Source organism: Mesoplodon densirostris, chromosome 20 (genome assembly GCF_025265405.1).
Source record: "Mesoplodon densirostris isolate mMesDen1 chromosome 20, mMesDen1 primary haplotype, whole genome shotgun sequence".
Classification (NCBI taxonomy): Eukaryota; Metazoa; Chordata; class Mammalia; order Artiodactyla; family Ziphiidae; genus Mesoplodon; species Mesoplodon densirostris.
The window spans coordinates 23170977-23190263 of NC_082680.1; the positions used below are offsets into that span (position 1 = coordinate 23170977).

Consider the following 19287-nt stretch of genomic DNA (forward strand, 5'->3'; position numbering starts at 1 on the left):
CCCTCCTTTTTTGTTTTTTTTTTTTTTAAAGTATCATCAGAACAATAGGTATCGAGTCATTGGTAACTATCTATGCTGGCTCAGTGGGTTACCATCATTTTCATTAATGATACACTTCTGCTCGCCAGGGTAGTACCTTGTAAGTAAACGTAAGTCCTTTTCAGAGGCAATGAACAAATATTTTTGGTGAGCCTTGGACCTCCTGTATCTGTGTGAATGTTTATAGGCTGTCTTGTTTATAAGAAATGGTGCAGAGTTGGGGAACTTTGGCCTTAGTGGTGGGAAGTGGGACACAGTAGGCTGGGTCTGTTGCTGGTTAGCCGTTTGATTGGAACAGTATGCTTATGACCCCAGGGTCACTGGACCATCTGTGTATAGGCCAGCCAGCTCTGGTCTGTTGGGATTCCAGACCCTGGCCGGGAGGCTGGGCCATGCGTGTCACTGGTCATGAAGCTGGAGCAGATAGATCACCAGACCCAGAGAATGAATTCAAAACACATGCCCTGAGGATAGAAGACTGTCTGTGGCTCTTTAATTTATGGGGATATCATAACAGTTAGACATGTTACACAGTTAAAGTTTTCTGGTGAATAACAAAGTACATATCTATCAAGGAGGAAACAAAAACCGTGGGCTTCCCTGGTGGTGCAGTGGTTGAGAGTCCGCCTGCCGATGCGGGGGACACGGGTTCGTGCCCTGGTCCGGGAGGATCCCACATGCCGCAGAGCGGCTGGGCCCGTGAGCCATGGCCGCTGGGCCTGCACGTCCAGAGCCTGTGCTCCGCGACGGGAGAGGCCACAATGGTGAGAGGCCCGCGTACCTCAAAAAAAAAAAAAAAAAAAAAAAAACCAGTATCCCACTACTGACACATTTTACATTTTGGATTTTTCCCTTCCTTGACAGTTTCTTTCCTTGGCTTTCATGACACCGTGGGCTCCCCCGCCTCTTCCCCCGCCCTTCCCACCTCTGACCTCACTCCTACATTCTCCTTTTCATCTTTTTTCCTTGGTGTGGCTCTTAAGTGATAGTATTCCTTAGCCCTCTGTCCTGTGTATTCAGTTCTCATTCTCATTATCCGACTGTCCCATGGATGACGTCTTTTGTGCCAGACTTCTGTCCGAAGCTCCAGATTCAAATATCCAAGTGTCCACACCGCCTCTAGTTGAATGGCTCTCAAAAACCTTCAAGTTAACATGTCCAGTAACTGATTTCATTATCCTCCCCCCAAAACTTGCTCCCCTGTATTCCACATCTGAGTCACCCTTTACCGGGGTGCCCAACTCTTTCTTCCCTCTCCCTCCCTACCTAGTCTATTGCCAAATCCAGCAATTCATCCTCCCATGTATCTCTTAAATCTCTTGCCTTCTCTCCATCTTCCCTGCTACCATCAGAGCAGGGCCACCATCAAAACTTTCTGCGCTGCTGGGCCAGCTTTGAAACACCTTTCTCTCTCCAGCCTTGCCTCTCCACAGTTCTCGATCTTCGGGGCAGCCAGGGTTACCTTTCAAAAAATGGAAATATGCTCTGCCATTCTCCTGCTTAAAACCTTTGATCATAGCCCCTCAGCAGATAGTCTCATCTGTGACACTTTCTCCTGCAGATTCTGCTTTTAATCATACTGAGCTTCATTCAGTTCTCTAGTAATTCACCATCTTGTCCATTTATTCAGTAAGCATTTTTATTGAATATCTACCATGGCAAATGCTAGGTTCTGGCAACATGCTCCAAGGAGAATGGGGAAGGGGTCAAGATACACCTGGGACTGGGCTCCCCTGGAAGGCTGTAATGGCTCTGTCTTTGGGAAAACCTGGGCCAGGATCATTGCAGTTCATTACTTTGTGTGCTAGATGGCAGGACTAGTATATACTGTGCCTAGCACAGTGCATGTGAGGCATGCAGTAAGTACTACGGCATGCATTTCTGCAGGGCTTTGAAGGATGATGACTCCTTGGAAGGACTATGTGGGAAGCACTTTGTGCAGAGGGAGGGACATCTGATTTCTTCATCAAAAATTAAGTGTGGGGGCTTCCCTGGTGGCACAGTGGTTGAGAGTCCGCCTGCCGATGCAGGGGATACGGGTTCGTGCCCCGGTCTGGGAAGATCCCACATGCCGCGGAGAGGCTGGGCCCGTGAGCCAAGGCCGCTGGGCCTGTGCGTCCGGAGCCTGTGCTCCGCAATGGGGGAGGCCACAACAGTGAGAGGCCCGCATACAGCAAAAAAAAAAAAAAAAAAAAAAAAAAATTAAGTGTGTCTGAGGTTTGTCAGTTTGGTTTTGTGTTAGCTTTATACTTAAAATGACTGTGGATAGGGCTAAATTTTAATGTAGTCCAATAAATCCCTTTTGTGACATTCCACCACAATTTGGGATTTTCAGAGTTGGGAAATCCCTGTGGAGCCAGGACGTAGAGTGTTGTTTCTGGATATACTAGTGACTTATGAGTTAGAAGAGTTGCATATATAGTAGCCATGCCCCCTGCTTCATCTTGGGTTTGTTTTGCATCATACTGGCCAGATAAACTAAACAAGATGATAAAGGGTAGAAACGGCACTCCATTAGTGAAGTCAATGTTTGTGTAAATGTTAATCCCTAGGAAATAGAATGTTCTTCACTCCTCAGTCGTACAGATCCACTTTTTGACCCTCATTCTACCGCCTTGATGTTTTTCATATATTTTTCGTTTTCATGGGGGAAGCCTGTGCTTCAAAGAGACAGATACATCTTGTTACCTCATCTCAGAATACAATAAAATCTTTTGGTGGTGTTTGTGATTTCTGAAAAGTTTGTTGAAATGTTCAGATGGTTTACTTTCATATAGAAACAGAATAGATCACATTGACTGGATATTTAAGCGTTTACAGAATGTTTGGAATTGTTGGATGCCTTCTCTGTTTTCTTTCTCACTGTCTGCACCTCCCAGGCAATCATCACTACTACCCAGTACCAGATAACTGACATTATCAGTGACTGAAATCAACATGGAGACTCCTCAGAAAACCTGTTTTTCATAAACTTTTGGAGAGTTGCAAAGGACCATAAATACCATGTTCCCTCATTTTTCCGTTGTTTAAAAAAAAAAAACGTACAAAGTAATAAGGCTTGTGATTTTTTTTAAATGTAAAAATACAGAAGTACATGCAGTAAAAATGTAATTTTCCCTTCAGTCTCCCACCCCATTCTGTTCCAAAAGTGTAATTACAGTTAATGGTATAATAAGCATCTTTCTATGCACTTAGATGCAGATAAAAATGTTTTTTTACATGCAATACATATGATTTACTCCCTCTCTTTAATTTAACCTGACAATAAATCTTAGATCTTGTGTATCAGAATGTGTAGCCGTACCTCATTCTTCTTAATAGTTATATAGTATCTTTTGTAAGGAGGCACACTAATATGTCTTACCACTTTCTGCTGACATTTGAGTTATTTTTCAGTATTTTTTGCTGTTACTAATGCTACTGCAGGAAGCATCTTTATGTATACATCTTCAGACACAGGTGTGCTGGTATTTCTAACAGTAATAGTGTTGCATTTTATGCATTTAACTTAGTAGAACTCAATCATAATATGCTCTTACATAATTAAAAATGTAAAATTTTATTTTGTCTATGTGTTCTTTATGATATATGTACCTCGATAAATAAATTTATATTTATGTATACTATTAGGCATGTTTGAATTACTGAGTTACATACACTTGAACAATTTAAGGGATATTTAAGGATTTTTTTTTTCCATATGCCATTTAAAAATTTACTCTAGGGCTTCCCTGGTGGCGCAGTGGTTGAGAGTTTGCCTGCCGATGCAGGGGACACGGGTTCGTGCCCCGGTCCGGGAATATCCCACATGCCACGGAGCGGCTGGGCCCGTGAGCCATGGCCACTGAGCCTGCGCATCCGGAGCCTGTGCTCCGCAACGGGAGAGGCCCGCGTACCGCAAAAAAAAAAAAAAAAAAAAGATTAACTCTGGAACACGAGTATAATGTAGAGATTACTAGAATTGGAATTTCTGGAAGAAAAGGTTATGTGCACTTAACTTTTTGATAGATAATGCTGAATTTCTCTCTAAAAAGACTTTTTAATATACTGTTCGTTTCTTCACCTCTTTTCTAACATCAGATAATTGACTTTCTTCCTTTGCAATCATTGGCTGGGAAAAAGGCATTTCGTCATTTTAATTTGTATTTTTATTAATGAAGTTGAACATTTTCATATGTTCACTGGTTTTCAGCTTTTAAACAGCTTGGTTAGTAGTCCTCTCTTATCCATGGTTTTGCTTTCTGTGGTTTGTTATGGTCAACTGTGGACCAAACATTAAATGGAAAATTCCAGAAATAAACAACTCATCAGTTTTAAATCGCACACTGTTCTGAGTAGTGTGATGAAATCGTGTGCCATCCCACTCTGTCCTGCCCAGAATGTGAATCATTCCTTTGTCCAATATATCCATGTTGTACATGTACCCACCAGTTAGGATAGGAAGAAACATACATAGTATTATCCATGGTTTCAGGCATCTACTGGGGGGCATAGATCATATCCCCTGCAGATAATGCAGGGACTATTGTATTTATATTCTTAATTTTTCTATTAAGGTATTGATTCCTAGGCACTCTTTATATATCATAAACATTGTTTCATGTATGTACTTTCTAAAGTATTTTGGAAATATTTTCCCTAGTTTTTTGTTTGTCTTTTAAGGATAGGCCCAAACTGTTATTATTTGAAACAAAGCCTAGAATAACAAACTTCCATAAGTTGGCCAGACAAGATAAACACAAAATCGCAAGGCTTTTTTTTTTAACCTACCAGCATAGGAAAGCAGTACTAATCAAACTAGAAAACAAAATTTAAAAAACTACATTCTTGGCAACAGTAGAAACAAATTTGAAAGAACTACCTGAAGAATACTGTATTCTAAAGGACATAAAAACCTGAATAAATGGAGATAAAGACTGTATTCCTGAATGGGTATCATAAAGTTACCAGTTTCCTCCAAATTAATTTATAAATTAAATACAATTCCAATAAAAATTTCAAAACAATTTGACAAACTGGTTCTAAAGTTCAATTGGACTTATAAATGTATGGACAGCCAAGAAAATTTTGAAAAAGAAGAACTATGAAGGGGGACTTTCCTCACCAGATGTCAAAATCCATTTCAAAATGGTTTAAAAAAATCTTTAAATAGTGCAGCATTTTAGTTGAAAGAGACAAATCACTAAATGAGGACAGTGAAGTCCAGAAAGGTGAAATGACCAGCTAAAAGTCACAGTGCTCGCTAGGGACATTTTTTCATGAAGTCTAAAAGTATTTCTCAGTTTTTGAACTGATTGCATGCTGTTCTAACTTTGAGCAAAGCTCCATTTGGGGATTTCTTGTTTTGTCATTTAAAAAAGTATTTTAAGGAAAATATGCACTCAAAGAATCTACTTGCTGGACATTTCACAAAGCTTGAATAGGGGTTAGAAAAGGAAGATGCTCATACACGCCAGCCAAGTCCATGTGTGTTTCATGTTCTGGTGTTTTTCCCAGTGGACGTGGCTGAATAGTTTAGGGGTGAAGGGTGGTGGTGGAAGGTGAGGAGAGTCCTGGGGCATATCTAGGAACAGGAAGTAGGAATGGTTTAGAAACTTGGAATCCGTTGATGGGCTGGTTAGTATTTTATTGACATTGTAAGTTAAAAATTTAAAATATTGATCTGTTGTGAGTCATGAGAATGGCCGATATTAATTTATTCCGCCCTATGCTTTAAATGTGTGCTGAGCTGTAAAGACGAGTAAAAGGTGCACGGATGGGAAGGGGGTGTTTAGAATTTGTAGTTACTTGTATGAAAATTTGGCATGATTTGTTTTTTTGTTTTATTTTTTTGAGTGTGGCTGGTCAGCTGCAGAACCTTCCGTTTAAGGAACTGATAGCATCTAGGGTGGGGCTAAGAGCAGAATCATGTTTAATCACATACTGACCAACTTCCTGACACTAAGAGAATTATCACCAGGCAGCAGCTACCAGGCTAATTTAACTTTAGTTCTGGACAGGCACATCTGCAGTAATCATTACTGAAGTAAAATTTCTTCAAGCAAATGTAGGCATTACTTGGCTTCCTCTTTCTGGCGATGTTTTCATGAATCCTCTACGGTGTTTTTGTCGTTGGTGTGCGCATATATGTCTTTCCCATTAGAAACTCTTTAAAGTACAAATGTCATATGCAAATACTATATTTAGTATTCTTAAATTTGAATATACAACATCAATAGATGATTTTTATTTATTTATTTATTTTTTATTTTTATTTTTTTTCGGTACGCGGGCCTCTCACTGTTGTGGCCTCTCCCGTTGCGGAGCACAGGCTCCGGACGCGCAGGCTCAGCGGCCCAGCCGCTCCGCGGCATATGGGATCCTCCCAGACCGGGGCACGAACCCGTATCCCCTGCATCGGCAGGCGGACTCTCAACCACTGCGCCACCAGGGAGGCCCCAATAGATGATTTTTAGAAGTTTTCTATGTACCTACTCTGTGCCAAGCATTGCAGTGCCCTCGGGTGGCTTGTGGGCTACTAGGTGGAAAGTAGTAAACTGAGGTTAGAAACGGTTAATTGCCGTAACAGATAAGAGTGATCACTGGGTAGGATATTGAGGAAAGCTGCTTAGAAGCAGTAGCATTTGGGCTGGGATGTGTCGGATTATCTACTGTTATTTTATACACAAACCTGGACTTTGTTGAGGCATGAGAGTTCCATGGCACTTCCTTTTGTAGGAACTTAATGTACAAGAGAAACCCAAATGTCTGTTTCTGACACATTTAGGCTATCTGAGGGTAGATTTTGGAAATCCTTCCACTTGGGCTCATTGCCATAATTTTTTATTATGTAAGCTAACACACAAGAAGTTGCAGAAGAAGTACATCAAAAATGCACCTTCTTAAAGTGGAAAGATCATATTCTTAGAGGTATTGAATGGATGTGTTTTACTGAAACAAAATCCCATTTTCAATTTCTGTGTGTCTACTCTTTATGCTAGAGGAACTCGTTAAATAGGGAATCATTTGACTGCGTTCGTGTATCCATTGATTTCCACTATCCAAAGTAGGCATGAGAACCAGGACCTGGCCCAAAGGCCTCAGAGCAGTTGAAATAAATGTATATTACAGTGTCCATGCCCCAGAGCTTCATTGCTGTGTTAATATCAGAGCTGTTCAACCTCACTTCCAGTCTCTTTGCTCTTGAACTGAATCGCCATGGGCTTTGCTATCTGGTGTCCCAGCCGAGCGCTCCAACTTTCTGTCCACCAGTGTCTTACCAGGGCTTTTTAAATGCTCACCCGGACTAGAGATCCAGACCCTCAAACATCTGTACTGTTTGTCCCTTATCTTTTTGTTCTGTGTTTCCGTCACCTTGCGGGTATTTATAAGTCACCAGTTCTGCTTTTGTTGGAAGACTTGTGTGGCAGGGCTGGGCATCGCTTTCCTCTTTGTGTATGTAGGTTCTGGTTGCCTAGCTACCTCGGAGGACCGAGTGAGGAAGGGTCTGGAAGGGGAAGCCTGGAGAGGTCTGAGTTAGACTCACTCTGCTTGTTTTCCAGTGTGGGCGGAGCTCCAAGGGGCCCAGGGAAAATCTATTGCTGGGAAACAGCCACTTCCCTTCCATTTCTTCTTTACTCTCTTTCCCTCTATTTCTTTCTTCTCTTTTTAGTTCTTCATTTCAGCTTCTAGCTCAGGCCCACGGGTGCTCACCGGGACCAAAGAATCTGCGGAGCCCATCGGGTCGAGGGGTGGGAACTTCCTGGAAGAATATCTTCGCTTTTCAGAGACCAGCCTCATGGGGCAGTTGAGAGGAAGGTCGTCCTGGTGGAGAGGTTTACTCTGGGTCTACATTCAGAAAATTTAGATGAGCTTTCCACTTCTTCAGAGTGCCTGGAGATTTGGAGTGAGCCAGTGTAGGTTTTGAATCCTCGTTTCTTATCCTGGCCTCGTCACTTATTAGCTGTGTTACCTTGGGCAAGTTACTTGATTTCTCTGAGGCTATGTCTTCCTGTGTAAATTGGGAATAACAAAATCTGCCCCATGGGGTTGCATAATACAAATTGTAGCAATGGTAATAGAGAGTATGCCTCATTAGAATGTAAATATGTGCTCAACAAGTTCAAAGCTGCTATTATTATTATTTATTTGGAAGGGGGATATTGAGAAGTGGGATGAGGACAGGTTATGGAGAAATCAGCCAATAAGCCCAGCTTTTGTGACACAGAAAATTTCATTAAAAATCACTTACTTTGGGTGCAGTTAGGTTAGATGCATAACTAGGTTCATGGTGTGTTTCTCCTGTTGGCTGGGTGACCTTTAACCTTTCTAAACCATAGTTTCTTCATCTATTTTTAAGAAAATACTGGTAATATCTACTTCATGGAACTGTAAGGTGATCTTGTGTGTAAAACGTGGCAGAGTGTCTGGCACAGAGCTTGTCCTAGAAAGGATCTTATTTTTAATTCTTAGTAAACTTTAAGGTAAAAGAGCAATTAATGCTACAGTAACAATTACATCATCGTACTCTCTGTCCCTGGAAACATGGTTGTTTCCAAAATTTTTGACACTCCTGCAATATGTTTCTGGAGAAAACATACATACCCAACAAGAGCGTTAGCCCATTATTAAACTGTTAATAATAATAATAATAAGTAGTGTTAAATAATAATACTACTTTATTATTACTTGGGTAGAGATTTGTTTTCCTTCAAAAGTTAAGGCTTACTCCTCAGTATACTGCAGTGGATAAAAGCATGAATCCTACTCTCTCAGTAGTCTCTGCTCCTGGGATTTAAAGACGTCTATGTAGAGTAATTTTAATTTCTTTATCACCAACATCTAGCACAGTGATTAACGTGTGGTAGTAGCTCAATAAATGTCTCTAACTTAGATTGATTTGCCGATTTTTAAATATGTTTCTTTTTACAAATAGTTTTTGTTCCATGGAGACTTAAAGTATTTGCACTTGTAGTGGTTATTTTGGTGTTTTATGTCACAGTGAACAGTGGGCATGTTAACCTGGATATTGGCATGTTACCAAACATGGCTTTCCTTTCTCAGTTTTGTTGAAACAGCTAGTTTCCTTAACCAAGGAATTTTGGTAAGATTTAGCGTATTCATCAAACACTAGTTGCCAGACGCTCTTCTAAACGTCTTACGGACGTTAACTTACTGAGTTCTCATGACAATCCTATGAGGAAATACAACTATGATCCCCATTTTATAGGTGAAGAAACCCCAGAGAGGGCAGGTAACTTGCCCGAGCTTGCACAGCTTCGTGAGAAGGCTGGCATCGAACCCAGGGAGCTGTTGACTCCAGCACCGCTCTTCTTAACCACCGTTCTGCTCCTTGCTGCCCAGCATCTGAGTGCCCAAAGGCGTGTCTCTCTTTCTGTGTCTTTCATGAAAAGTTGCTTATATTCCCTTGGCCTGTGCACTGCTTTAAAGAAAGCAGCATGGAGCTGAACAGAAATAGAATAAATGCTGACAGTGGAAGAATCGTGATATGTTGAAATGCTGGTGATGTAAGATGTAGCCGTGATGACACATGCAGGGTTAGCAGTGTTCACGTTCCACCAGGGGACCCAGTCGCCAGTCTGCAAATAAGCTTTCTTGTGTTCAGATTCCTTGGTGATGATTATTCCTTAGGGGGCAGTCATCCTTTTAATCTTGTGGTAGAAAATTAAGAGCAAGTCTCACTGAGGTGTGGTTTATTTTTAAGTTTTCTTTTAAATATTAGTTTAGAGAAGTTAATTAAGTACCTGGCCTGTGAATCCAGCTTCTTGGATTTCTTCAGAGAGCAGGTTTTCTTAGGAGAATTAGATTACAAATTGGAGAGTTTTTACCTTATCGGTAAATCATGAACATTTGGGGTCCTGAATAGGTGGCAGGCTTGCATAATAGGACCTGAATAAAGTTAGGCAAACATAACTATCTCAGATCTTAAAGGCCTTTTGAACAGAGCCTTAAGCTAAAGTGTTTGTCAGCGTTTCAAGTAAGACCCAAGAGGCCAGGGGTACTTTCTCATTTTGCTTGCACTGATTTTTTTGTGTGTGTGTGTGGTACGCGGGCTTCTCACTGTTGTGGCCTCTCCCGTTGTGGAGCACAGGCTCCGGACACGCAGGCTTAGCGGCCATGGCTCACGGGCCCAACCACTCCATGGCATGTGGGATCTTCCCGGACCGGGGCACGAACCTGTGTCCCTTGCATCGGCAGGCGGACTCTCAACCACTGCGCCACCAGGGAAGCCCTGATTTTCTTTTTTAACTTAGGTGTCTTAGGGTTGCCCCAGGCGTTATAAGTTGCAGGGAGGTCTGGCCTGCTTGAAAGCAGTGATTGTTGATTTTGGGGGTCATTGATCCCTTTGAGAATCTGGTGAAACCTGTGGGTACTCTCCCCAGAAAACACAGACACACGGACACAGACACACACACACACGCACACACACACACACACAGACACACACCCCTTTGTTCATAACCCCTTAAAGGCCACAGACCGTATCTGGAAATACATCACGGGAGCCACTTACCGCTCCTCCCCTTATGTGTGCCATCTTCTGCCTTCCTGGCTCTAAAATTCAGCTAACTGGTTAGTTTATCACACATATATTCTTGCTTGCACCCCAGGACCATTTGTTTTTTAAAGTCTTCTGTCTCTGGGAAGTGCATCTCAGAAGGGAAGAAAAAGCATTCCTTCAAACTCCACCAGATACTCTCCCTGTAGGAGACAACTGTCAAGTGGACCCTGCGTTCTAGCCACCATTAGCCCGGTAGGAACTGAGGCAGAAAGGGGTTCAGTGAGCGAGCCTGGAAGCTCTCCCCGTTCCTGCCGTGCCCCCTGTCCCCTCACGCCACACTGGATTCCCTGCGCTCACTCACCTTTATGTACCTTGGCACATGTTCTCCACCTGGAATGCGTGCTCATCTTTCAGGGCCCAGCTCAAGTGGAAGTCTTGCTGAACTCCCCCAGCAGGCCCCTCTCTCCACTGTGTTGCCACAGCAATTTTTAAAGGCCTGGGTTACAGCGCACACATATCAGGTTGTAATTATTTTTTATACGTTTGGCAGGCTCCACCGCCTGTAAACCAAGCACTTGTCTTAATCATCTTGATCACCCCGAACGGTGTTCGGTGCTAGGTATGTTTACCATCCAGTGTCTAAACAGGTAGGCTGTGGGGTTAGGATGCCGGAATTCAGATTCTGACTTTGTGACCTTGTGAGGAAATGACTTCCGTCTCTTTGTGCCTCTGTTTCCACATCTGTAGGCTTCTGGGGGGAGGGTGGACAGAAAGGCGTGAATCAGTGCGTATTGTGTCTGGCACACAATAGTCAGCAAGTGCTAAACACCATGATTAATCATAACATTAAGCAGTAATATTGTTGAGTGAATGAAAAACTCTAAGTAATCCAGCCAGAATTGGAGATAACATTATTTCAAGAAATTTAGTCGATTCTGTATTGTCCATGTTTAAATACCAGCACAGATCAAATAAATCAATCTAACACTTGTAGGCCACCCCAGGAGGCTTGGTAGGACACTGTACTTTCAGTCTACCACCCGTCTCTTTGTATTAATGTTAACTGTGATCTCTGAAAGGGCTTTAAAGCACTTAGAAGTAGGTACTGTGGGAGAGTTCGGAGAACGAACTTATGGTTACCAGGGGGAAAGCGGGGGAGGGAGGGATAGACTGGGAGTGTGGGATTGACATGTACACACTACTACATTTTAAACAGATAACCAACAAGGACCTACTGTATATAGCACAGGGAACATGGCTCAGTATTCTGTAATAACCTAAATGGGAAAAGAATTTGAAAAAGAATGGTTACTTGTATGGGTGTAACTGAGTCACTTTGCTGTACACCTACAACGAACACATCATTGTTAATCAACTATACTCCAGTATAAAATAAAAATTTAAAAAAAGATACTGTGGGAATATGACTTTTTTTTTTTTAAGGAAATGCACACTTTTAATATATAGTTTAAATGTTACAACCTTGTGTTTTTCACATCACTTTCAGAGCAGCCCTAGTAAGCTTTGGGAAATGGAGGGGGTCGCCACCATGTTTAGCCCCACCAGTAACATTCAGCCCTGTGGGAATTCATAAGTAACACTTAATCACAAAAGCATTTGCTTCTGCTTCTAAGACAGGTCAAAGGTGGTGAGAAAAAAATGTCATTGGAGTTTCTTCCTGTGTGTGTTTTATTTGTAGGCAGGATGGAGAAGAGACATCATGCTAAAGTCATAAATGTAATAATCCTGTTTCAGAACTGGAAGGAACGTTGCTAGTCTAGGCTTTTCTCCTTTCACAAGTAAGGAAACTGAGGTCCAGAAAAGTGGCTTGATTTGCCATATGACGTTGTGTCTGGATGTGGGATGGGTCTATGCCATCAGCCCTCACGTGGAGTCACATGGATGGCCATGTGGCTGGCACGGGGTGAGGGGCTGCTGGAGGGCCCATGCTCTCTGTGCAGGACCACCTTTCTGCCTTCGAGCACACAGCTTGCTTCTAGAAAGCCTTCCTGGACTCCCCAGGCAGTATCTTCTCTGTGCTTTCAAAACTAAATTATGCCTAAATTAAAAGCTGTGAAATCCAGGCCTCCTGGAAGGGTATTTAGTTTCCCCTTTTAAAAAAGCAAAACAATTAAGCTAATGACAGTGTTGCAAGCCTTAACCACATCATCCAGTGATTGATATACATGTCCCCTAGTTTTTGTAGTGAAAAATAAAAAGTTTATAATCTTATTTCGTAGTCAAAGTTTAATCAATTACAGTAGGTCTCAATACATCCTTAGCGACTGGGGCCTCAGGTTACCCAGCAAGATCCCTTTCATTAATTTCTTGCAGTTGTTTTCCTTCATGTTTTGGCTTCTTGGTGTCTACATAGTTTCTAACCTTAGCAGCCTAATAAATGGTACTATTATCTCCAGGTTTCCATGCTTTAAAAAGTGGTATACATTTGCTATTGTTTCCTTTTTCAAAATGTAGGTCAATTTGTGAATTTTAAACTATTTTTAAAGTGAAAGAGGGGGAGGGGAAAGTGCTTTTAGAAGAAATTGAATCACAGTAATTTGTAAATTAAATGCCCTATCCCTAGTAACTCGATTCATAGAACAATATTTTTGTTTGTAACTGTTTGGTTATATAATCTACACATAAACTTGGCAAATTTAAAAAATATGAAATCGCACAAGTCCCTTAGCCACTGTTGGCAGTATAGAGAGAATCATACTTATTGCTCTATACCTGTAGTATTTCTATAAGAAACAACAAGTTGCATGCCTTGATTATTCTCTGTTTTACGTGGAATAAGACATTTGAGAGGTGAAAACAAAGAAGAGGCTTCATGGTGTATATCCCTGAAATGCACTTGTTTGGCACATTTTTCAGATGTTATAAAGAGAACTAATCTTTTGGTGAGTTGTTGAATAACTTTTGACCCATTCCCCCAAAGTACATTACAAAGTATGTCACATCAATGAACGGAAATGCAATAATGACAGCATTTAAAAAAAATATAGTTTATTTGAATAGAGCTTAAAGTAATGAATTAAAAACAAAGAAACAACCACTACCACAACAAAAACACAGAATGATTCCCATCCACACACGCAGCATTTTCTCCCACTCTTTTAAACCACCTCACGTTTCCCAAGCACCAGAAATCCATATTTTCTTTTATTTTTTGGTCAATAAAGGTAAGAGCAGGTAGAGGGACTCTGTTCAACCTCAGCCCAGCAAGGCACACAGCAGTTGGATAATTTACCGTACACATATTAGTGATGCAAGGCCTAATTCTTGGCCCTTACAGTAACGCCACTGATGTGCTCTGGTACCCAACACGAGCAACAAAGCGGTACTTTTCGTTGACTAATGGATTTAAGTTTTTTGTGTTTTGGGTTTTTTTTTTCCCCTGGTTTTCCTGGAGACACTGTATTCAAGATGTAGTTTAATAAGGACGGATTAATTCACTGCAATTGTTAAATTGCTATTCTGGATATTCCTTTTCTTTTTTTTTTTTTTTTTTTTTTTTTGTGGTACACGGGCCTCTCCCTGTTGTGGCCTCTCCTGTTGTAGAGCACAGGCTCCGGACACGCAGGCTCAGTGGCCATGGCTCACGGGCCCAGCCGCTCCGCGGCATATGGGATCCTCCCGGACCGGGGCACGAACCCGTATCCCCTGCATCGACAGGCGGACTCTCAACCACTGCGCCACCAGGGAGGCCCTGGATACTCCTTTTCTATTAATGAATGCTGGGATTGCAGCCTGATACTGTTACCTCGTAAGGGTTATTCCAAGGCACATGATGTACTGTTAGGTAGATTCACATGCCCTTGTGAGAAATAATACAGAGAGATCCCCACGTACCCTACACCTAGTTTCTCCCAGTGATACATCTTGCATAACTGTAGTATGAAATCTAATATCTCAACCAAAAAACTGACATTGCTCTAATCCACTGACCTTATTCAGATTTTACCAGTTATACGTGTGTGTTTATATTTCGTTTTCTAAATTTTATCACATGTGTAGGTATGTATGAACACAGTCAAAATACAAAACGGTTCTATCACCATAATATCTCCTGCTACAAAATGACAGCATTTAAAAAATTAGTGGTAGTTAAGTGTTATATGAAGAGACTAGTGTTTGAGTTCTTGGTAGCTATCTCAGTTACTAATTGGAGAAGCTAGAATAATCATGCAACAATCCTTTTATACATGTCTGAGAATATATGGGTATCTTTGAGAGACACCTACTAACACCCTATTTAGTAGTTTCTCCTAAAGGCCAAAATTATAGCCTCTGCCTCATCTTCATTTACTTTTCTTGAGATATGGGTGAAAGTGCTATGAATTTAAAAAATACCTATCTCTTATAGTTCACTTACTCCCAAAAGATATAGTAAGTGTCTACCATGTGCTTGGCACTGTGCAAGCTGCTGAAATTTAAAGACAAATAAAAACAAGGCCATTTTCTTAGTGAAAATGATGAAAAGTAAAGCAGATGATGACAATGCGGGAGGAAAAGTAATTATTTGTGGGTGTGATTTACTTTTTTTAATGAACACTTTTTTTTTTTTTTTTTTTTTTTCCGTTGCATTGGGTCTCAGTTGCAGCTCTCAGCCTCCTCAGTTGTGGCATGCATTTGGGATCTAGTTCCCTGACCAGGGATGGTACACGGGCCCCCTGCATTGGGGGCATGGAGTCTTATCCACTGTGCCACCAGGGAAGTCCCTATGATTTACTTTTAATATATAAGTGAAAGTGGTTTTAAAATGAGCAAGGCCTACTCCATTCATCTCATCTCTCTTCTCTCATTCAATAAGGGTGCTTATCAGTATACGTATTACTGATCATACAGTTCTATTGTCAAGAAAAGAGTTTAAAAATTTTTTATTTAATGTCCCAAAGATCACTTTTCTTTGGAACCAGTCTTTGGCAGATTAGCCTATAGTTGTTGAAACTGACTCTCTGGTCAAAAAGTAATGATTTTTCACCCCTTTGATGAGGTGTCCTGAGTCTTTGGTTAGATGAAAAACTGTAGACAAGTTAGCCGTGCATCTCATTTGCATTATTATTATTATTAATTTTTACCCTTAAGCAAGAAATCTTCACCAGGACCTCTGATCTGGTGCCAACAGTAGTGACCACAGAGGTGCTCATGACTTCTTTTGATGTCCCTTGAGGATGTTGGTGCCAAGGGCTACTTAAACCCTCCTTGGAGTGAAATGTTTTTTTATCCATTGAGGAGTGTTGCCTTAACTTGTGTCGCTTACCTGTTTTGCATTCCTATCACCCACACCACTTCCTTTGCTCCTATGACTGCGATGACTTCGTCCATGAAGGTAGTTATATTAAAAGCAGAGGGTAATATTAAAAACAGACAGGCTTCGTTAATAGAGCATGAGAGTGTGGTTTGCATATTAGTCATATGACTAACAGTTTAAGTTAAGGGTAATAGCTGTTGTAATAAAACCAAATACAGGGCTTCCCTGGTGGCGCAGTGGTTGAGGATTCGCCTGCCGATGCGGGGGGCGCGGGTTCGTGCCCTGCTCTGGGAAGATCCCACATGCCGCGGAGCCTGCGCGTCCGGAGCCTGTGCTCCGCGGCGGGAGGGGCCCCAGCAGTGAGAGGCCTGCGTACCGCAAAAAACAAAAAAAAACAAATACAGCTTCTGGCTCATTCGTAACATAGCGGTAGTTTCAGTTATTTGTTACTATTCGTGGCTTTATTCTTGTTATAACAAGGCAAAGAATAAATAAATGGGGGGAAAAATCCTTACACAATTGTTTTCTATCCGGCTATATTGCAACATAGGAAAACAACAAAAGAAGAACCCTTTAGCTTGGACATTCCATTGACTCAAGAAAAATCACACAAGCCCTGAAGACAGCTTTTATTTGGAGAGAGAGAGACTTTTCTGGAGTCTTCCCCTGCGGATTGTTCAGTAGAAATCCAGTGCACGCTTCTGCTCTTCTAAAATGATGATGTCTTTTGCCTAAGAATAGACCCTTCTTTCAGTATAGAAACCAGATAAGCTGTCCTACAGTGATCCAAATAGCTAGCGGCCTCATCCCCACCCAACCCCCAAACTTGAATAACAACCCAGCAATATAATTTTACCGTTTAAAACTTGGCTGACCCAAACATGAACTTTCAAAGAAAACAAGAGTCATTACTAAAAGAGATTCCATTTCTTTCCGGGGCCTAATTTAAGATGACTTTCCAGAACTTTGAAAAAACTTATTCTTCCAATGGCCACTTAATTGTGAAACAAAATAAACACCCACAAGGGAGGCAAACTACAGAGTTCTCTTATGTTTGGATTTTAAAATATCTTTTTTTTTTGGTTGGGGGGAGTTCTTTCTAAGGTTGTCCTACATTGTTTGGAATGATTTATCAGGTTCCATCCAATCCTGTGAATTTTAGGGGCGATGATTTATGAATAACTTTAATTCAGTAAGACTTCATTTCTTAAAATTTGCCCTGTTAAGCTTCTCATAATACCTCTCTATTCTATGTGCCCCGGTTATTCAGAGCCAGTGAGTGATGGTGTCAGCACTCTTAAGCCTGGTGGGCCTGGCTTCTAAGCCCTTGCTTGCTGCAGTGAACCAGACCACTTTTTGTTGTGTATGCCTTTCCGAACACGTGGAAACGTCCTAGAGAACTGGAACAGCTCTGAGGAACTGCAAGACAGTACTTAAAGTGGCACAGCAGAGAGTGCACAGGCTTTGAAGTCAGACAGGCCTGGGTTTAAATCCAGACTCTGCACTTTGAGGTGTTGTCTTTGGAGTAGAAGGAGCCTCATGGGTAAATCAGGGGTGATTCTCTCTGCCGTAGCAGGATCATTGGGATGAGTACATGAGATACTGTATGCATAGGGTTGACTCAACTAAGTATAGCCAGAGTTTATGAAATGATAGCTATTCTTATTATAATGGAGTCATTATTATTATAATTATCAACTTGACCTAGAGCTCTCCCGTGTTCTGATTTTTGCCATGGTATACATAAGACTTGTCATTGTACCCATGTTATCTAAGAGATGACTTCCAAGTGTGGGTTACTTCAAGAATAAAGTAACTGAGCAGTCATGAGTCTCAGGTGGTCCTAAACCAATGCAGTGACTTCTGTGAGGTGAGTGAGCCCATATTTTGTTCGTGGTTTAAAAAGGAGAAGGGAAAAAACTGTTTAGAGTCCTGCATCATCACTTTTCTAAGCAGTGAAATGAGGGAGTTACGTTGGACGGTCTCTAAGTTACCTTCTAACTCTGAAATTCTGTGATTGGTATTAAACCCAGTACTAGAAGTCTGGGAGCTTTTAGTTTCCACAACTCTTAGGAAATTAGGTGTATCAGGGATTATTACCTGAGAGTTGGAGGTAAGGGAGTTACTATCGGTGGTCGACTTCTGTCCACTAAGAACAGAAAAAAAGAACTTTGTGTTTCATTCTACCAGATTTTCAAAAAAAAAAAAAAATTACTCCCTCATCTCTCTCTCACACACACACACACACACACACACACACACACACACACACACACACACACACTATCACACAATTTAGTTCTCCAAGTGTAAGCTTTCTATTTGTGAGCAGTTTATGGAATTTCATTTAACCAGCTCCTAAGGAGGGCTTTTGTGGGACAGGGAAAGGAAGACCTCTCTGTCCTTAAGGAATTTACAATCTAAGCAAGGCTGAAAATGAAGAAGATCCTAAAACATGTTTCTAAAGGACACATGTCCAAAGAAGACACACATCCATACCATCCAAGTGGTTGCTAACTCCTTGTGAAGGCGCCAAGTTGGAACACATGCTCTCTGGCCGTCTTTTTAGGTGCATTGCTTTTTTAAAAATAATTTTTTTTATTGAAGTATAGTCGATGTGCAATGTTCTGTTAGCTTCAGGTATACAGCACAGTGATTGTTTTATACATATAATTATATAGACACACGTATTCTTTTTCAGATTCTTTCCCCGTGTAGGTTATTGCAAAATACTGAGTATAGTTCCCTGTGCTATATAGTAGGTCCTTGTTTATCTGTTTTATATATAATAGCGTGTATATGTTACTCCCAAATTCCTAATTTATCCACCCTCCCCCCCCACCTTTCCCCTATGGTAACTGTAAGTTTGTTTTCTATGTCTGTAAGTCATTTTGTAAATAAGTTAATTTGTATCTTTTTTCAGATTCCACATATAAGTGATACCATATGATATTTGTCTATCTCTGTCTGACTAACTTAACTTAGTATAATCTCTAGATCCATCCATGTTGCTGCAAATGGCATTATTCCATTCTTTTTTATGGCTGAGTAGTATCTGTGTGTTTGTGTGTGTGTGTGTAGGTGTACGTACCACATCTTCTCTTTCCATTCATCTGTCGATGGACATTTAGGTTGCTTCCATGTCTTGGCTATTGTAAATACTGCTGCAGTGAACATGTATCTGCAGGGCACGTGTATCCTTTCGAATTATGGTGTTCTCTGGATATAAGGTGCATCACTTTTTGATTTACTTAATTCTTTCATAAATTTCATAGACCTTTCTAATTGAGTAGTACTAGTACTTTATGGTACATGACTTTCTAAATTCAGAGTCTTTGCTGTAACGTGGAATTCTGTTCATGTCAATAATCCTTATGGGACAATGAGTACTGTGTTGATGATACACACAGATTAAAGAGACAGCAGCCAATGGGGATATGTGCACAGTCTGTGTGTGTGGTTGTGTGTTTGTGGTGGTGGAGTGATGCGT

At 41.2% G+C, this 19287-nt stretch overlaps 1 protein-coding gene and 1 pseudogene across 4 annotated transcripts in view; both read left to right on the forward strand.

Annotated features, from left to right (window-relative positions):
* RBPMS (RNA binding protein, mRNA processing factor) overlaps positions 1–19287 on the forward strand; it is a 187452-nt gene that overhangs the window by 21268 nt on the left and 146897 nt on the right. The gene's annotated exons all lie outside the window — the stretch shown is intronic.
* The window catches only part of LOC132481367 (MAD2L1-binding protein-like), a 39445-nt pseudogene that overhangs the window by 14115 nt on the left and 6043 nt on the right, over positions 1–19287 (forward strand).